This window comes from Rhinolophus ferrumequinum, chromosome 5, assembly GCF_004115265.2.
Source record: "Rhinolophus ferrumequinum isolate MPI-CBG mRhiFer1 chromosome 5, mRhiFer1_v1.p, whole genome shotgun sequence".
Lineage (NCBI taxonomy): Eukaryota > Metazoa > Chordata > Mammalia > Chiroptera > Rhinolophidae > Rhinolophus > Rhinolophus ferrumequinum.
The window spans coordinates 13,380,286-13,398,964 of NC_046288.1; the positions used below are offsets into that span (position 1 = coordinate 13,380,286).

At 44.9% G+C, this 18,679-nt stretch overlaps 1 protein-coding gene across 18 annotated transcripts in view; it reads left to right on the forward strand.

Annotated features, from left to right (window-relative positions):
- Positions 1-1,166: 1,166 nt before the first annotated feature.
- Positions 1,167-18,679, forward strand: part of APBB2 (amyloid beta precursor protein binding family B member 2) — a 339,655-nt gene continuing 322,142 nt past the window's right edge. For 5 of the 18 annotated variants that reach the window (XM_033105681.1, XM_033105683.1, XM_033105689.1 and 2 more), the window contains exon 1: positions 3,382-3,578. The gene's annotated coding sequence lies outside the window, so the exon portion shown is untranslated. Of the gene's footprint in view, positions 1,191-3,380; positions 3,579-14,730; positions 14,803-18,679 lie in introns of those variants that run through there. The other 13 variants (XM_033105686.1, XM_033105677.1, XM_033105687.1 and 10 more) reach the window with 5 other exon arrangements.

Consider the following 18,679-nt stretch of genomic DNA (forward strand, 5'->3'; position numbering starts at 1 on the left):
TTTTGTACTTTGTAACCTCTGGATTGAATAATTAGCACTGTAATATAGTCTTGTACTCTATTTAGTATTTGTGCAAATAACAAATATATTTTTTCATTAGACTGAGGTGTCAAGAAATCTGTGGTTAAGTGCCAGGTTTGCCATTGATTTGTCTTCTAAGCAAGGAAAAATCATTTACCTCTTTGGGCCACTGAGAGGTAAACGTCCTCTGTGAAATCTGTGTTGATCCATACTTAATTCTAGAATGATCTTCTAAGTACCTTTCCAACTAAAATTCCTTGAATCTGTCTTTTCCTTTTCCCTTTGGCCTTAGAGGACTCCCAGAGTTAATTTTTAGTTTCGTGTTTTTATAATAAACGTGCTCTTGGAATATATCATTTCCTTGGAAAACAATTCATCAGTGAGTCAGCAAGAAGGAAAAAACCCACTCGACAATAGATATCAAAATTGCATGAGGTGGAGACACGAGAAATGATTTTCTTTATAAACTGGAATGATGAGGTATAGAGAAACCAATTACTTATTTATAAAATGAGTGCATGTTGGGAGGCCTTTTGTAGCAGAGCTAACGTGCTAATACATATTTAGTATGACGGCGAGAGCACCAAGGAGCCCTCTCTACATTGCCTTAAAACTGCTATTACTATAAACGTCCCTTTCAGTGAGGGAGAAAGAAAATGGGTCGGGGGGCGGGGGGAGTGAACGAAGCAAGGAAGGAAGGAAGCAAAGAAAGGTTAAAAGCCTCCCCTCCACCCCCAGCCCTCGCCCGTCTTCCCTGGAAATACATAATTAAGGTCATCTCCTCCTGTGGCCAAGGAACGTTCGGTGGCCATTTCCACGTCACTATTAGAGCAGCCAGGGAATTTGCTTTTTCAGGCGGTGACTTCCCCACTACGCCCGCGGATCTCGCGTGGGACGCCGAACGTCGCCCTCGGCGGGGGAAATCGGGCGATGAGAAGGCTCGGAACCCCACCGGGGGTCCAGCGGCCCGCGAAGGAGGCAGAAGCGTTTCCTGGGTGAGCGCGGTGGCCGGGCCCGTTCCCGGAAGGCTGACTGCATCAGGTGTGGACTGGGCGCCTCCACGGCCCAACCTGGCCGCCACTGCGCCTGCGCACCTCGCCCCGCCTCGCTGTGGAGCATCCAGCGCGGGTTTTCCTCCCTGTCCGGAGGAGGCCCGCCGGGAGGGGCAGGTGCGGTTTACCTCCCCGGGCCCCTCGGGAGACTGGGTGGGAGGACGGGGCTCTTGGGGAACGGCGGGGAGTCCTGGTGTCCGAGGGAACAGAGTGCCGCAGAAAGAGGACCTGCCTGGAAGGCTGGAGCCCGATCCAGTCTCTGCTGCTGACCGTCGGAGCTGTCTTGGGTTACTTTCCTCGCCTCTCTGGGCCGGAGTCATGTAGACTAGAACTAGGAGGGTATCCAGTTTGGAGTCTGCATTTTCCCAAAGTCGGTTACATTTCCCAAAGTGGGACCCCCGACTATCCAGGGTTCACAGTCTCGATAGGGATTACTTGGGGTGCAGAGAACCCCAAGGGTGAGCATTCTCCTGAATTTATAGGGATTTCTCTGTGGTAGCATTGGTTTTCTGTTAAGGAGGGAGCGACTTTATTGCTGGCCTCCAGACGGGTCTGAGGGAAACTGTGCAAAAGCTGAAAGAAACTCCTCTTCCACAAAGCCGCTTCCTCCCACCTTTAATTCCGGTCCCGTTATACACTCTCAGACACATCTAGTGGATTTCCCTCTGGACACTCTCCATGTTTGAAATGACGTTTTCGAGTGATTGTTGGATGGATGTCCGTCCTCGCTGGACTGTGAGCTCTGTGAAGGCAGGGGTCTGGGCCTTTTTGTTCACTGCTATCCCAGGCTTACTATAAGACTTTGTGGATCCTCAGTAAATTCATGATGTTTGAAGGGATAAAAGGATACCTACCCCAACGGTATAGAGTCCTCACATAAAGAATAAGGACCAGCGGGTGTTACTTTATTTGAAGAAGGAGTACATTCTGAGATTTGGGGATAAGGACGTGTGGGGAGGAGCCGTCACTTAGATGTTGCTATGAATTTACTTTGATTATAATCTTCCTGAAGGAGGTCACAGGTGAAACTGTGTAAGTGTAGACCAGTGGGTCTCAAAGTGTGGTCCTCAGAACAGCATCACCAGCATTACTTGGGAACTCGTTAGGCATATAGATGTTTGGGTCCAACTACAGACCTACCCACAGAGACTCTGGGAGTGGGTCCCAGCGGTCTGTATCTCCATAAACCCTCCAAGTGATTCTGACTCAGGCTCAAGTTTGACAATGACTCTACTTGGGAAGAGCAACCCTAAGGATGCTTTGGGATGTCATTCACAGTGTCTGGGCAGAGCACTGATTATCACTTACAGAGTATCCATTCTTATCAGGACCTTGCTTGTCTGCTTACAATTGAGTTATAGGTAATCTTCCTGCAGGTGCAAAGGAAATGATGCTTTTCTCTCCCCAGCAGGTGTGTTTCTCTTCTGAGGTGATCTTGCTGTGATTTTCACACCAGAGAATGGTGTGGGTGTGGCATATGGCTGGGGTTCTTGATGAGGAGGCAAGAAGGAGACGGTCTTGCCTACAAGTTGCAGCTGGGAGGGTGTAGGCAGCTCTCATCTGAGGACATTTTCCCATTGTAAGGGCACCCAGACGTAGGAGAAAAGGGAAGCCAGGGATAAGGTTACCCGACTGCCTTTTGGTGCAGACAGACGCCAGGCCGCATGGAAGGGATACCCAGCTGCACCCCGATTCCCAGTGAGGGGACAGAGTCCCAGAGAGCAGTCTCCAGCCTCTCAGCCTCACGTGGAAAGGTGCTGGCTCGGTTATTAGATGGCCATCAACTGTAATCAGATGGCCATCCGCTGTGGCTGAATGGCCATCAGCTGTTATGGTTAGCCATTAGCCACTAATATAACTGCCGTGGCTACACTAGGGGGTTGGTTGGCAGAGAAGCAGAGGACAGATTGCGGATCGTGTGGCTCATGCTTCCTGTGTCTCCAATCCAGCCGCCAGCGAGAATGCAGTGGTATGACTCCCCTATCTGTGGCTCCGTTGGTGTTCCTTTTTGGCCTCATCATCTCCTACATTCTTATGCAGGGAGCGGGAGCTGAGACCCTGCATTATACCCTGCCTTTGGGTCTCCACACCCTGGCCCTCTTTGCCTCCTTTGCCATCTACCCAGGCGAGTAGTCCACCGTGGGTACAGAGGCCCCGCAGCCTCTGCCTGCAGGGGTCGCACTAGGAGCGCGGCCCGCCCACTCTTCCCCGGGCCCCCGCTCTGGGCCCCGCCTTTCTCCCGTTTGGCCCCCGCCAGGGCGGGGCCCCTCTAGGCCTCCACGCGCAGCCGCCACCAAAGCCTGGAGAAGTGGAATCTCCCCGGCGCAGCTCCCTGCGCCGGACTCGCGGAGCGGCACTGGGCATGCTCAGTCGCCGGATCCGTACTGGTCTCAAGTAGGAAGCTCGAGCGCTGCATCCGCAGCTGATCCGGGCGCTCCGCGGAGGGCGGGACTGGAGCATAGCTGCCGGGCGTCGGAGCCTAGGCGAGCGTCGCGCGCACCGCGGGTGAGCCTCGCTTTCTTCCTTGCTTTTGCCCTGGATCTCGGGATGGCTCGGGAGTGCTGGCGAGAGACCCGGGCAGCGGCAGCGGCGTGCGGCGAGTGGCTGCGATTAGCCCTGGTGGCCGATCCTCTCCTCTCGGCCCCGGGGGCTGCGCGGCCACTGCCGCCCGCCCAGCCGCAGCCACAGCTGCAGCAGCTGCCGCCGCATCTGCAGCGGGCACCCGCTGCTGAGTCCCGTGCGCCCTGCTCCCTCGCCGCAGGGCCGGGTGGCACGGCTATTGCGGGCTCACTCCTTGACTTGCATCCCGCCTGCTTCCCGGCTCTCTCTTCCCTTCGGCAGCCCGGGCTTGGCAGGGCCTGGGGTGGGAGAGACAGGATTGGAGGGGGTACGCCCGGGTGGGGGCTGCGGAGGGGAAAAGTGAGGGTTGGCGATAGCGGGAAGAACGCACACCCCCTTGCCCTGGAACCGGCCTCCGCGTTGCGGCTGGGTCATCCTTCCGAGGCAGCGCGCTCTTGCCGGGGAGTTGGAGACGGGGCTCGCTTCTCGGAGGTTTCAGAGACCAGACTCTGCGAGATCAAAGGGGGAAAAGTTCATTTTCCCCCTCGGAAGCAGAGAGCGTTTTAACTAGAAAATGGCTGTTCGAAGGGGACGGAATCAGGAAAGGTGACCACTGGGTCCGGAAAGCCCCTCTGCTGCCCTCCGGGCGGAATGGAGGGTTGAACGCTAGAAATGACATTTGTGCGATGAAAACAGTGCTATATACGGAGGGTGGGATGCGGAGTCCCTTAGAAACAATGAGAGGTGATCTCGACAATGGGTGGAGAGATAGAACTGAGTCAGGGGCGAAGGGCCGAATGAGCGCGGGACTTGAATAAAAAAAAATAATAAATTGGAGAAATCAGATTTAGAGTTGTGGCCGTTTTGTAGTCAAGTTCTGCGCAGTGTTTAGAGCCACTACTGTCACAAACGTTTTTGGATGGATTGAGGGGTTGGGGACGGCTCACATTGAGAGGAGAGTAAGGTCAGTGTCAAAGTTCCAATAAGACTGGGCTCACAGTTTTGTTTAGGAAGTCGCTCAGACACTGGCTTTACATTGCGCCTGATGACTTAGGTGAAATACCTGAAGGATTATCATACAGTGATACCAGCAGCGGTGTTTGAATTCCAAGAAATGAGGAAACTTTGTGAGGTTGGCGTTGGTTTGTCGTTTGTTTTAATATTTCACTGATTTAAAAAACAAACAGTGGTATCCTGATTTGTTGTTCTGTATTTGGGTCTCTTAAATCTCTTGATTCCTACCCCCCCACCCCCCCACCCCCGCTCCCGCCTTGTCATGGATTTATATTTCAAACCTTGTCCTCAAATGGCCACGTTCATTAAGAGTATCTGAATTCGCATAGCTGGACTTTCAGGAATAGATAGAATCCCGGAGGGGGAATTTCTTTATGAATGTAGGCAGCAGCTTTGTTGTATTTTCAGTTTGTAGCTTGAAAGCAATATTTTTTCAACCCTTGTTTATGGTAACTTGCAGAATCCTAGAAATGGCACTTTTGAAAGGATGACATTGGTCAAGAGGTTGAGGAACCTCCCCGCTGGGGGAGATGTTGAGAGAACACAGGTGGCAGTAGAGTACAATGGGCTGGTAGTCAGAACACGGGGTTGGGGGGAGGGGGGGGACAGATGCAAGATTTCTATTGCTGTCCTTTTGTCATTGGCTCACTGTGTGACCCTGAAAAATCACTCAGGGTCTTCAAAAATTGGGGATGTCCTTAGATATTTGCTCAGAGCCTTCGAGAAGGACTCTAAAGTTGAGATCCTTTTCTAGGGAAGGTTTTATATCTTATACTGTTATTCTCTCGTCCAAAGTAGACTTATAATTCGCTTCCATGGAGCTAGCAGGATTCCACTTTCTGAAACTTTTATAAAGTGGTAGCGGAAAAGCTTGATGAGCTTGAGTGTAAAAGATGGATGTTTTACCCTTAACTTGAGTAATGTGAATACTGATGACACAATTATTTAGGAAAACACTATTAAACATTGCAAGAATCCACATGTACAAAGATAAAATGTTTTTAAACTGTTACTCTTTTTATTTCATGTTTCAACTTTCGATGACTGTTTTCTTTTCCTGCTACCAGAGAAACAGTAACAAATATTGAATTCTTTTTTTTAAAATGTTACAAAAGCAATTACTACTAAAAACCTTGCCATAATGTTGGAATAGTGTTATGTTGATTTCCCTGATTTCAGGATATCTGAATTTGTCTTTAAGAAAAATACAATGTCTCTTTGCCTTTTTTAGTTACACTTCTAAAATAAAATAAATACCCTGATGATATAACGCCTTAAGTTCTCCCGGGGTCTAGGACAGACTTTTAGGAAAGTATAGTAAGGTTTTGCTAGTTATGAGGGTGATATTTATTTCCCTACCCAGAGTTAATAAAACTAGCATTTGTTCAATGGTTACTATGTGTCAAGTCTGATATTAAACTCCTTACATATATTATTTTATATATCAGTATCTTCGACATAAATGTCAGCTACCAAAGAAAACTCTTCTGAGAAGGTGGACAGTTATTTGCACAGCAATAGAACTTCAAAGTTTTATCTCATATGAGAATATTTTCAACTGGTTTCATTCAATAATAATAAAACATCTTTGATTTGTTATTTAGACTTAGGTTTGATTGGAACAGCCTTTCTTCAGAATGATTTAAATGGTTTTAAGAAGCTTCCATCCAGATTTAAAAACTGTTTAGTGTTCATTTATTTTCAACAATGTTGTACTACCAGCAAATAAACTTCAATGTAAGGGAAGATAAACCCAGATTACACATTTTAATTTTAATGTGTTATTAGTTCATATTCTGCATGTTGATATGTGTAGGTGGCATTTCTCTCCGTTGAAATGGTTTGTCAGAGGCAGACTGAAAGACTCTCCATAATTAAGGATCTAGTGGGATTTGGTGGAAAGACCACCAACCAGGGGCCCCTAAGACTTGCCTTCTGGGCTCTCTAGACTCGGCTCCTCTGCTACTTTATCGTGTGACCTTGTGGAAGTCAGTTCACTGCTTTGGGCCTCAGTTTTTTCCATCTATAAAATGGGGGGATTGCTGTAAAGTGTACCCTCTGGGTGTCTGTTACAGGCTCTTCTCGTCCCAGTCTGCGGGTGTTATACAGCTCTTTGAGGAGGCAGGGCTTCATTTAAAGCCATTAGATGAAGCTGATTTCTGGTTTCACTAAGTCTGGCCTGTCTTGCTTTGTTGAAGGCCCTTCCTTTTTTGGCCAATTCTTACCTCCCTTTTAGTTTTTATTTGTCAAAGAATGGTTGTCATAAAATTAACTCCTTGTGGCCCGGCCAAGACTAGGTAGGAGATAAGGTAATACTAAATTTGGGTAAAGCACATTAGATGCTTGAAACTGTTGGATAGCATCTTCAGAGAGGGAGATTGTGCTCTTGGGCATTCTGAGACAGAAGGCTTCACAGGACCTGCAGAGGAGGGTGTCCTGTGCCTTGGTTGCTGGGGCCCGCCCACATGACATTTGGGCAAGCCTTTCCCATGTCCCTGTCCTCTCTCTTCAGCCCTTGATCAGAAATACACCCCTTGGTCTGGACTGACATCATTATCACTTAATGTTAGCGCCACCCCTGTGTTGGGCTGGTGGCCATGGTCTGCTGCTTGCAGTAGTAAGAGCAATGGCTGTCAGAATGTGCTCACACATCGTTGGCAAGATCATGACCTTTTTTTTTTTTTTTTTTTTTTGACAAGCTGTGATGATGGGGCAGAGAGCAAAGGAAACCGATCCCATTTGGTGTTTTTAGTGCACTTTGCTTTCAAGATGCTCAGAAAATTCAGCCTCATTAACCTCTAAGTGAGGCAGATGAGGAGAAGCCAGAGTTGTTATCTGCACTTAAATAGTTGATAATAAATGGACAGTGAGTCTGGGGCTTCTAATCATAACCAGGCTCCAGAGTTTACTAGACCCCTGCGAGGAGTGGAGCATTAACTCTAAACATAAGATGAGGGCTATCAGGACAGAGAGGGCGGAAAGTCAAGTCATCACAGTTTGGCAAGAAGCAGCCTGGGTGTGTATGACAGGCCTCTGGGTGTAGAGTTACAGGAGACATTCTCTTTTTACATCATCTATTTCCATAATATGTGTGTCTTACCCAGTTTTCTAAGCACGGAACATGTTGCTTTCATCATCAGGAAAAAAGTCCCAATGTATAATTTATTGATGTATAAAGTATACAGATTCACATGGACAAAGATGGGAAGAGAGCATGGCAAAAAATGAATGGTATGGAATTATGATTAAAGTTTTTCTTGCTTGTTTATTAATGATTTGTTAGTGGTTATAAAAAAATACACGTAAAATGAACCATTCTGTCCTTTGCCTCTTGTAGAAGTCTTGCAAAATTTTGTCTGCTAGGTAATAACTGAGGGTTTTGAAATGTAATTCTACTGGAAAGTATGCTTCAGGAGTGCTTGGAGTGGGAGGAAGAGTGGTTCTGCTTTTTCCTTTTAAAGCTGGCTGAAAAGAATGCAGTTTTGGAACTGAGCTGGAAGTGTGCACCTAGGGGGATGAGGTTCGGGAGAACTTGCAGAGGTCCAGAGAGGGAAGGGAAACACTCTTGTTGAAGAAGGAAGGTGCGGTGTTCCCGGGTGGATGGGATGTAGCATTTACAAAACTGCTGCCCAGCGAATCAGAGCTTCGGTTCTCTGCAATTTAAAAGTAACTGAGGACCTAACATATGCAAAGTACAGTGTTATACCCGTGGGCCATGGTCTCTGGGTGATCTTTTCACTCTCCTTCTCAAAATGATAATGATGACAACATAGTGAATATTTCATCATTGTGTTCAAATGAAGAGATGTGTCCCTTTCTCTGAGATTATACCCTTCCTATTTGGCGGGAAGATTTTTTTTTTTTATGAATTGATGGGAATATTTTTATTTGGCAGCTTAATGGTTCATGAAATTGATAAGTCTTGGTATCCAGGCCTAAGATGTGGAGAGCCGTCCCCTCAGGGTCAAGTTGAATGGTGAAGGCCAGGCTGAACTGGAGCCTGTTGTCGGCTGATGGTGCTCTGGGCCTTCCAGGAGTGTAGGCTCATTGGTGTAGACCCAGGGTCCTGGAAACTGAGAAGAAGCTAGTTTTGAAAGTGCTTTTGGGAACCAGCGAATATTTTTGAATTATAGGCTAGAAATGACAAGGAAAGTGCCAAGATGAAAGATGAGAGCAGAAAGGATAAGGGATTGAAATGTGAATTTCAGCAGACCTCAAAATGATGGATCTTGTTTGTTTCTTTGCATGCAGGCCTCTTTCTGTCAAAACAGCACACTGTAGCAATTGGGGGTTAGTGATTCTAGGAAATGCTGATGGAGTCAAAGCCATAGAACCAAGGGTTGTGTAATAGTCAGCTTGCTTTGGACCTGTGCAGTATCATACCCTCCAGGGTGAGCCTCAATGAGTCTCTAGAGGGAGCTTAATAATTTTCTCATGGAATTGCAAAACCCATATTATTTCTGAGTTTTAAATAGTAGCTTAACAATATCACGTATTACAGATAATGCGGTAAAAATCTGTGCTTAGTGATACCTGGATCTCACTGGTCATAATAATAATATATTGTTAAGGTTATTGTGGAGCTCTTATTTCGTACTAGGAGCTTGATAACTGTTACTCTGTTTAATTCTTACAAAACACTGTGGTGCTGTTCCCATTTTAGAGATAAGGAAACTGAGGTCCTTTTTACTAAAGGCTGCACAGTAAATAATGATGCTTGCCCTGGAACTGTAGTCAGTACAGAAGAGTCCATGAGTTGCTGAGGGACTGACAGGAAAAAGCAATAACATTTATTTGTTAAGGGCCAACTTGACCTGGTGCTATCCAGGAAACATTTCATTTAGTCTTTTGGGCTACCTCCTTCTTCCTTCCCCTTTTATAGGTGAGGAAAGCTTGGCTCAGAAAAGTTAAAGGACTTGCTCAGGCCTAAACAAAGCCAGTGTTCTTTCCACCACACCATGAAACCTTCCTAAATTCAGCATTTGTGGGAGAAGGTAAAAATTCACCTTTCATCCATTTTCAAAATGTGTGTTTCTTTCATGTGAACGCAAATTGAGTAGTAGGAAAATGCAAATATAATTGCTAAATATGTCTCAAACTAGGGGTTGCTGTGTTGAATCTTTCTGGGAAGATTCCAGTCTAAAATGTTTTTATTGTAAATAGAAACTGATTGGTTGTTACGTGCCAATCGTGAGGCACTGTTGGGATGACAGAGGTTTCTGATGACTGGGAAAAGGCAAGGTGATGATTTCTGGACTTCTCCAGCAGCTTCATGGCTGACTTGAGATTTCCGGCTGCTAGAGTGGTGGGTTTGGATAATGGGGCCTCTCGTTGGGACCACCCGGCACGCTCTGGGTGCTGGCTCTGTTCTTCTCTTCTGGTCTTCCTTTGGTTTCCAAAGTAGACTTTTGTCCTGGGCAAAAGAGAGTCAGGGGACCTGCCACACTGAGTATCCCAATTTGCCAGGAAGTACTGTTTATTGGTGGAAGTGAATAAATTAGTATTTCCTTATCATGAGTTAGGTTTCTCAAATTGAGTTGTTCCTTAGTGAACTAATACAACTAAATTTCTGAACATAACACACATGGTATGGACCCACAGTGAATTCAGGGGTATATATACTTTGAGAAGCACTGATTGAACCTCAGATTCTTCTAGTGATCTGATCTGAACCTCTTATCCTCCCCAAGAACCAAGTTTTATTTATTTATACCTTTTCCAGATCCCTATTGAAGACAGAGATGCATTCATTTGGTGACACCCAGAAACCTCTGCTTCATTTATTCATGCCTTTGTTCAGCAAATGTTTATTGAGCACATACTTTGTGCCAGGCACCGTGTGAAGTTCAGGAAGACAGAGAGGAATGTAGCACAGCATTGGTTATAAGGTGCTGTAGCAGAGGCATGTGTGTGAGGTTCTGAGGGAATGGAGAGAAGGGGGGCCGGCCTCAGGCCGCTGGAGTAGGAATGCCTTACTCCTAGTTTGAAACCCTACTAGAAAAAACTTTTCAGCTGTCTCCTTTTCCATTTTTCCTCCCGTCAATAGGACTGATGTAGCCGGTTTATTCTACTCAACACCTAGTCTTTGCCACTGTTTCTATAAAAGACCTAGAGATTCGGTCTTTCAAATCACTATAGCAGTGGCCATTTTTGCCCTCCAGGGAACATTCGGCAATATCTGGAGACATTTCTGATTGTCATGACTGTGGGGCGAGAACTACTGGTGTTTAGTGAGCAGAGGCCATGGGTGCTACTTAGCCCCCTCCAGTGCATGCAGAGGGCAGCCCTCTGCGGAGAGAATGGGGATTTGGTAGTGAATAGCCAGACTCTTGGGGTTCCAGTACTGCTCTGCAATTTCATAGTGGTGTGGCTGTGGACAATGGAATTTTACTTGGGCAACAGAATCCACAGTGCCTGTTTCCCCATCCATACAGGAATACTAATGGTGCCCATATAATACGGTTGTCATGAGGATGTCATGACTTAACATATGACACACGAACTAGACTTGGCATGAGGATACACCTTAACAGTTATTACTATTTTTCATTTTAAGGAAAAACTTTAACTTTTGACTCTAAAGAGCCTGAGTGGGGAGAATCCGGGGCAGCTGAGCTTGTGGCGCCATCTTGCAGTAAGCTTTGGTGTGAGAACTGGCCTCAGTTTTTCTGTGGTTTTCTGTGGTTCTCAGGTTTCTGTGGTTCCTTTTTGTCTGTGGGTTTTATTTTCCACTGTTTTCACCTCAGGATTCTAAGACGGTCGATAGCTTTGCCTTTCATCCTTTTTTTTCCCTCATGGACCCAAATTTATGGCCTTAATGAACCTCCCCCTAGAGGGCTAAGAAATATATTTATGATTTTCCTTAGCTCTGTCTATTTTGGGAACGGTGAGAAAACAGGAAGCAGGTCAGGGGAGATGTTGCATGACTTCCTGATTGTCACAGCTCCCTTCTCTTTAAAATTCCGGGCAGGATTGAGAGGCAGGTGGTAGTGCTTGCTTAGAAACTTCCTTCTACGCCCACCAGCTCCACCCCCAACTTAGGTGCCTGCTGCTTCCAAAATGCTCTAATTGGGTCACAACATTCTGCCTGCTTGAAATCATTTCTAAAAATCAAAGCAAAGACATAGCCTGTGTCAGTGGGATTTGAAATGTCTCCATCGTCTACTTCCAGGCTTTGCAGAGCTGTCCTGAGAACAAAAGAAAGCAAACTTACCTCAATGAGGTGGCAATCTCTCTTAGGGGGCATACAACTGTGTCTTGCATTCACTTGCAAAAGCACTCAAACCATGGTTCTTGCTGATTTTCCATGGGAAGTTGAGCTCATGGATTCCACTCAACAGATCACTTTTATTGTTGAATTTTCAGAACATGATTGACTTGTAAAGATTCAATGATTTGAATGGTATCCACAGACTAGAGAAAAATTAAGACGTTCAGTTGTTATAGCTTTCTAATTCCTTCCCCACGACACAGTCATCTCTCTCCTGAATGAGAGCAGTGGCCTCTCAGTGGCCTTCCAGCTCCATTCATTCATTTGGCTTTCCAAGTGCTGGGCGTTGTTCCAAAGGCTGCATGTGGAAACTGACCAGGATGGCCATTGCCTCTACCTGCTGGAAGCTGTCAGTCTGTCGGGAAAGACTGATAGCTAAAGAACTAACTATGATAAAATGGGATGTGTGCTACCAGAAGGAGAAGTACTCAGTGTTTCCCAGAGCAGCACTTGCCTGGGTTGAGTATAGGGGGTGTGCCAGGGAAAGAGATGGTCAGTCTGTCCCACAGTGCACCTGGTACCCCCATATTTGTGGCTGTGTAAGGCACCCCTGACTCCCAGCTCCCTTTTGGACCCCTGCTGTTTCTGACAGTGTACCCCCATTTTCCTTCTCACCACTATCACCTCACATCTAGGAGTCTACAGCTGCCTCCTCCGTGGCCTCTGTGTTTGTTCTCTACAGTGCCTCCAAGGCGATCTTCTGAAATCTTCTGCAGGCCTGGGCATGTCCATCCCAACCCTCCAGGGGCTCCTCACTGCAGTGAGGATGAAATCCCAGCCCCTGACGTGCTTCATGACCTGCTGTCCTCTACCTCATGCTCTGAGCTTGAGCCACTCTGTTCTTACCACATGCCAACGTTTCTCTGGCCTTCCGAGGAAACCTTTTCTCCTCTGTTCTCTTCGCCTGCAACCATATTTACTTTCTGTTCTTTACCTGGTCGACTTTTGATCCTCCTTCAGGAAGTAGCTTAATCATCATCCACCTCAGTGTGTGTCAGAATGATCCGAGGGCTTGTTAAAACACACATTGCTGGCCCCACCTTCAGAATGTCTGATTCCGTGTGTCTGTGGTGTGGCCTGATGAAAGTGTGCACTTCTGATCATTTCCCAGGCGACACTGCTGATCTGGGGCCCACAGTTGGAACACGACTGGGCACATCCTCACAGGGCAGCGGGTTCTCCTTGCTCCCACCGTGAGCGCCTCATGTCGCATCTCTGTGGTCACTATGCGTTGTGACCCTTTACTTTCCTGGCTTCTCTTCTAGTCTGTAAGCCTCTGGAGGGAGGGCACTGTTGCTTCTCCATCTGTGTTCCCAGTGCTTAAGGAGTCCTGGATGCTCCATAAGCATCTGTCAAAGAATATATAAATGAAATGGAATTTTATCGTTGGAGGCTTTAATAAATATGCCCCAGGACATTTTGAGCAGCCAGTTTTTCCGAGAGTCGATCCCCATTTATGATGATATGGTCTTATAGCAGGATTTTAATGAGGTCGGTATGAGTTTGGTTAACGTAAGAGCCAGTTAACTTTGTGGTTTTGTGTCCAAATTGTAGAAAGGTCAAGGGGAGGAGCTTACTTTAAATCCACTATTGTTTCTGGAAAGACTCAAAAATATGTAGTTTGTTGTTTTGTAGTGGCTCAGTCTGAAAATATGTGTCCAAAGGAAATGCAGATGCCATTTAAGTTAGCAACTGTAACGTGAGCATGGCCTCTTTATTTGAAATAATAAATCATATGGAACTGAAATTAAATGTAACCAGATGTTTACCTAATCATTTCTCCAAGCCAGAGGGAAGTATAGCTGGAATACTTCATTTACTAATTCATTCTGCATATACTTACTCAGCTCCTACTATGGGGCCAGTAGGCCCTATGGATATGGCAATGAGTAAAACACCCTCTGCTGTCTTGGGGGGAGGTGCTGTGAAGAAAATAGAGATGGGTGATGTGATGTGAAATGCCTAATGGGCTCCTTTAGATTAAATGGTCTGCGTAGGTGACTATTAAGTTGCGTCCTGAGTGACAGTAAGCGATGGCAATTTCAAGATCATGACGTGGAGAGGAGCAATTGCCGGCTAAGAGAATGGTGCAAAAGGCCTCATTTTAAAACGTCTCTTCAAGGAGCCGTACTGCTCCTGTAGTTCTGAACGATGGGTTGATGTCATCTTACAACTGTGCCTGCTTATTCAGACCTCAGCTCTTATTTCCATGGCCTCTAAAGCAAAGTGTGTTCACTGAAGCCCGAGAGACTGGAAATATCTTGTGAATAAAGGTTTCTGCCATCAAGTTCATCTTCTCTTCCCAGTCACATATTCAAGAAGTCCTGCTGAAAAGAAAATAATTCACTTCATTTAATCCAGCGTTGTTTGTGGGCCCATTTTGCATAGTCTTCCCAGAACTTGTGTTTCTTGGTGCACACCGTGGACACCCAGCTCTTAGGGTACTGCTTTGTGTACACCTGAAAGAGTGATTACGTTGATGGAGACTTCTCCACTCCTTACCTTCTGCTCACCCTTCAGTGGCTTTCTGATCATTATAGAGGATGTGGGATCTTCGGTGGAGACAGGATTTCTCATGTCTCTCTTATGCCTTGTGCCTAGCTGGTCAGTCCCACTGACTTGGGTCCAACCGTAAATGGCATTTAGAGTCCCGGAGGTCACTGCTTATTTGCTGCATTCAGGAAAGAGCTGGTTGTAATGTCACATGGCACTCAAGCCGTTTTATGCGTTTGCCTCAATCAATTTACCAGAGAGTGGTTTCTGACTTGAGTTGTTCCAATTATGACTTCGTCCTATCTTCTTTTGGGTATTTAGACATTGCCTTGGATGTCAGCTGACCCTAAGTAGAAGCAGGGAGAGGGAACTGACCTGCAGGAGTTGCTACAGGTGAGCATTAGATATGAGAAAATAAACTTGGGGTCTGTCGGACGTGGTTACACCACACTGGGTTTTTGCGGACAGTTTGGAATCTTAATCCCGACCTAAAAATTGTGACTTTCAGATTTCCTTTTGGTTGAGGTATGTTTCGTTTTGGTCCTTCCTGAAGTCCGAGCTGGGTCTGTCTTTTTGAAGAGTTTCCTTCTCTGATAATCATTATGGTTCTAGTGTGGCACAGCAAACCGTGAAGGGACACGGTGGGGCAAGCTCACGGAAGATTTGCATTTGAAGGAGAGCCCTGGATGAGTCTTTTTGAAAAGACTATTTATATAGGTAGAATAATTGCGAGTTAAAAGAGCATTTGGCTCAGTTATCAGGTATAAAAGGAGGCCCCTATCATGTGCTGCTGATTTTTTTGTGCTTGTGGCAATTTCCAGAAAGACGCAAGGGGGTCTTCACTGAGAAGAGGCTTAAAAGAAGCTGCAGCTATAAATGGAACAACCCAGAAACAGTCCACCCAGGGAGGAAACCAGGCCCTGAGTGCAAGGGAGAATTTGGGCTTACTGTCCCTTCTAGTTCTGGGCACTTAGACTTTCCATTCAGGGTGATTGGTCCTTTTGGGTTCCTCTTGTCAGGCTGCTCTGTTTTCATGGCGTTTGTGCTCTCCCTAAATGAGACAGGAAATTTAGTATGAACAGTGGATATGATGGATAACATTACTGTGGACAGGATCTCTATGATATCAATTATCTAGTATCCCAAAATCAGGGGGAAAAACCTTCCGTATTCAAATTAAATGTATTCCAATGATTAGATCAGAAAATGTACGGGCAGTGGTGCAACGAAAGTAACACTCGCTGCTCTTATTCATGAGACTTAGCAACTGGGTCAGTGTCGTTTTCTAAAAATGTCTTTTTTTTTCTAGGACTTGAGGTTATTTCTACTAAAATAAATAAAGGAAGCCTTGGATTCCATCAGCTTACATATAATTGTCTCCCGATCAGAGCCATCTCCTGCTGGCTTGAGTTTTATTTCAGCTTAAATCATTTTCCTTTACTGGTACTAGATCCTGCTGTTATACATATATTTACAAGCCAGAAATAAAAATAAGAAACAAAAATAAGACGTGGAGTTTTATTGAATTTTATTTTTCCCCCTTTTAGTACTGAGAACATGTGGATTGCAAGAAAAATCAATTAAAAAAAAAAACCCCAAACAAAACTGGGGAGAATGTTGATTTGTGGCATTATTATTTTTATTTCCTGTAAATGAAACAGGATTTTCATTAGATGTTGCTATGCTGTTTTCTACTGAGAGATATACTAGTAGGATGGATGGCTACATTTGGGGTTTATGTACATTTTTACTTAACATTTAAATGATTTTGTATGAAAGTTTGTGAAGTTGTTGTCTTCTTTCTGCACCAACTATTAAACAATATGAAAGTGTCTTGCCAAGAACAGTTTCCTTATATCAGAGTGAAGCTTCAGGCAATTTTATCTTATTTCTACCATAAGAGAGCTTGGTGGCTACAAGTTTTCATGAAAGCACATTTATTTTTCCTTAGTGTTGACCATGACAGTTAATTTTTGAAATGCTTGGCGATACATCATTTTGCTAGATGGTTAAGTTAAAGAAGGAGGATATCCAATGTGATGTAATTATACAAATTTAATTTGCATACAGCAAACGATTAGGAAAGAATGAGTAGAAATGAAAATGGAGTGGTTTCATGGTGGGATTATGGATGATTTTGCTGGCTTTCTCACTCTTCTTGCTCCTCAACCATCCTTAGTGTTTTTATATTCTTTTAGGAATGAGTAAAAGGGGTAAAAACAATTCTCACATGTTCATTTTTATTTCTTCTAGAGGACGTGCTTTTCAGGGTGTTTCTTCAAAGAGACCGACTTGGAGCAAAAGAGAACTGGCATTATCCTTGGTGAAAGAAGCCAGTCACAAAAGGACAAATATTGTATGAATGTCCTTATGGTCCCTAGAATAGTCAAAGTCATAGCAACAGAAAATAGAATGGTGGTTCCCAGGGGCTGGGGGGTGGGGGTAGTGGGAGTTATTGTGTAAGGGGTCCAGTGTGTCAGTTTGGGAAGATGAAAAAGTTCTGAAGATGAATGGTGGTGATGGTTGCCCGACAGTGTGAATGTACTTTAATGGCACAGAAATATACACATAAAAATGGTAAAAATGATAAATTTTGTTATATGTGTTTTACCACAATAGAGTGTAATCTAAAAAAAAAAGAAAGAAAAGGAGAGAGAGAAGTGGTCTTGTGTCCTCATGAGCCCAGGTATTATGACCCAAAGAGTCTTGCCTTGTTGTCCGTTTAGAACCTGATTTTGTATTGGACCGAAGCTGCTCCAGGCATGTCCTAACCTCAGAGCAATCTCTGAGGGGTGGAGAGGGCACAGACCCCAATAGCTGGGGGAGGTATAGGTGCCACTCACCTGAATCTGATACTAGGTTCCTGTCTTTTCAAAAGCTTTCTTTTGTGTGAAATGAACACGGATCCAGACAAGTATAAAATTGTGGATTGGGTATGCTCTATGTGGGGCGTGTTTTTGGCTGTGTCTACTACTAAGTTCTGCTTTGGAGATGAAATCATTTGGTGAAAAATTTGTCTTCATTGGGGATGTCCTCAAAAACTGGTACCTTTCCTATCTGTTTTGTTGAATGTACCCTCAGAAGAAAGCAATTAGGTGGCCTAACCTTTCTTTTGCCTTGTTCATGTTGTTCTAAAGAGAACATAGATTTTAGATCTAGGCCATGCCGTGGGATAGGTGGTTGCCCTTCCTGAGCCACAGTTTCTTCATCTGTGAAATATCTAGAATGATACCTACCAGGTTGGGAGGTGATAATGTGTGAAAATGCATGCTATATAGTGATCAAGATATTTACTTTCTTGATTTCCAGTTGTTGAAATGGTTAGCAGGTTGACGACACATCTAGATAAACTCCACGTTGTTATTGTGCTATAGAAGATAGTCCTTGATCAATAACCTACATACTATTTAGGATTAAAACATTTTAAAAGATAATTCTTTTAGGAAAGGCTGAAGGGGTGATATCTGTGATTGGTAGTAAGTTTTTAATGCTTTATGTTAGACTACATAGTCTTGGTTTTTATTGTTACCTCTGCCCTCCTCTTTTATTATCTTCAGAAAATGTGGAAGACAGTTCCTCAGTGTGTTTGATGCCTCAGATCATAGTTTGATAGGTTTGGAAGACCTATATATTGGGATTTGATCCTGTCGGAGGATCCTATAGAAATTATAAGGGTTAATGTTTATTGAGCTCGTACTGTTAGACAGTGGTCACTGTGACAAAGACATTCTATGGAGGATATCATTTGGCCCTTCACCTGTGTAAGGTAGCTGCTGTAATTAATTATCCTCAAATACTGGTGGGGAAGTTGAGGCTCACCAAGTTTGTCCCAGGGCACACAGCTCGAGCAGGTGATAGGATTGGTCTGAATACAGATTACGAGGACAGAACTTGATATTGAGGAAGGCACTCAGTGGATGTGAATGCAAACTCCCTACCCCCTCCCCCAAATTGGTTATTTCCCGAAGACACAAGAGCTGCTAGATTGCAAAATCGGGAATTCCCCAGGAGGGTAGAGGGTGTCTAAGGACCAACCAGTGTGAGCAAGCTCATGTCAGAAGCACAAACTGTATTTGCTTGTAATTGTAGTGGCTTTGTGTGTTTTTTTGTTTCTGATTGCTTTTTGAAACAAAGAAAATTTCTACATTCTGTAGGGTGATAATATACTTTTAAAGGATGTAACTGGGGTTGTGATGTTTTTCTTTAGGAAAAAATCAGTTTGTTCTCTAATCATTGCACATTCTGTCCTGAGGATATGCTCGGTATGATT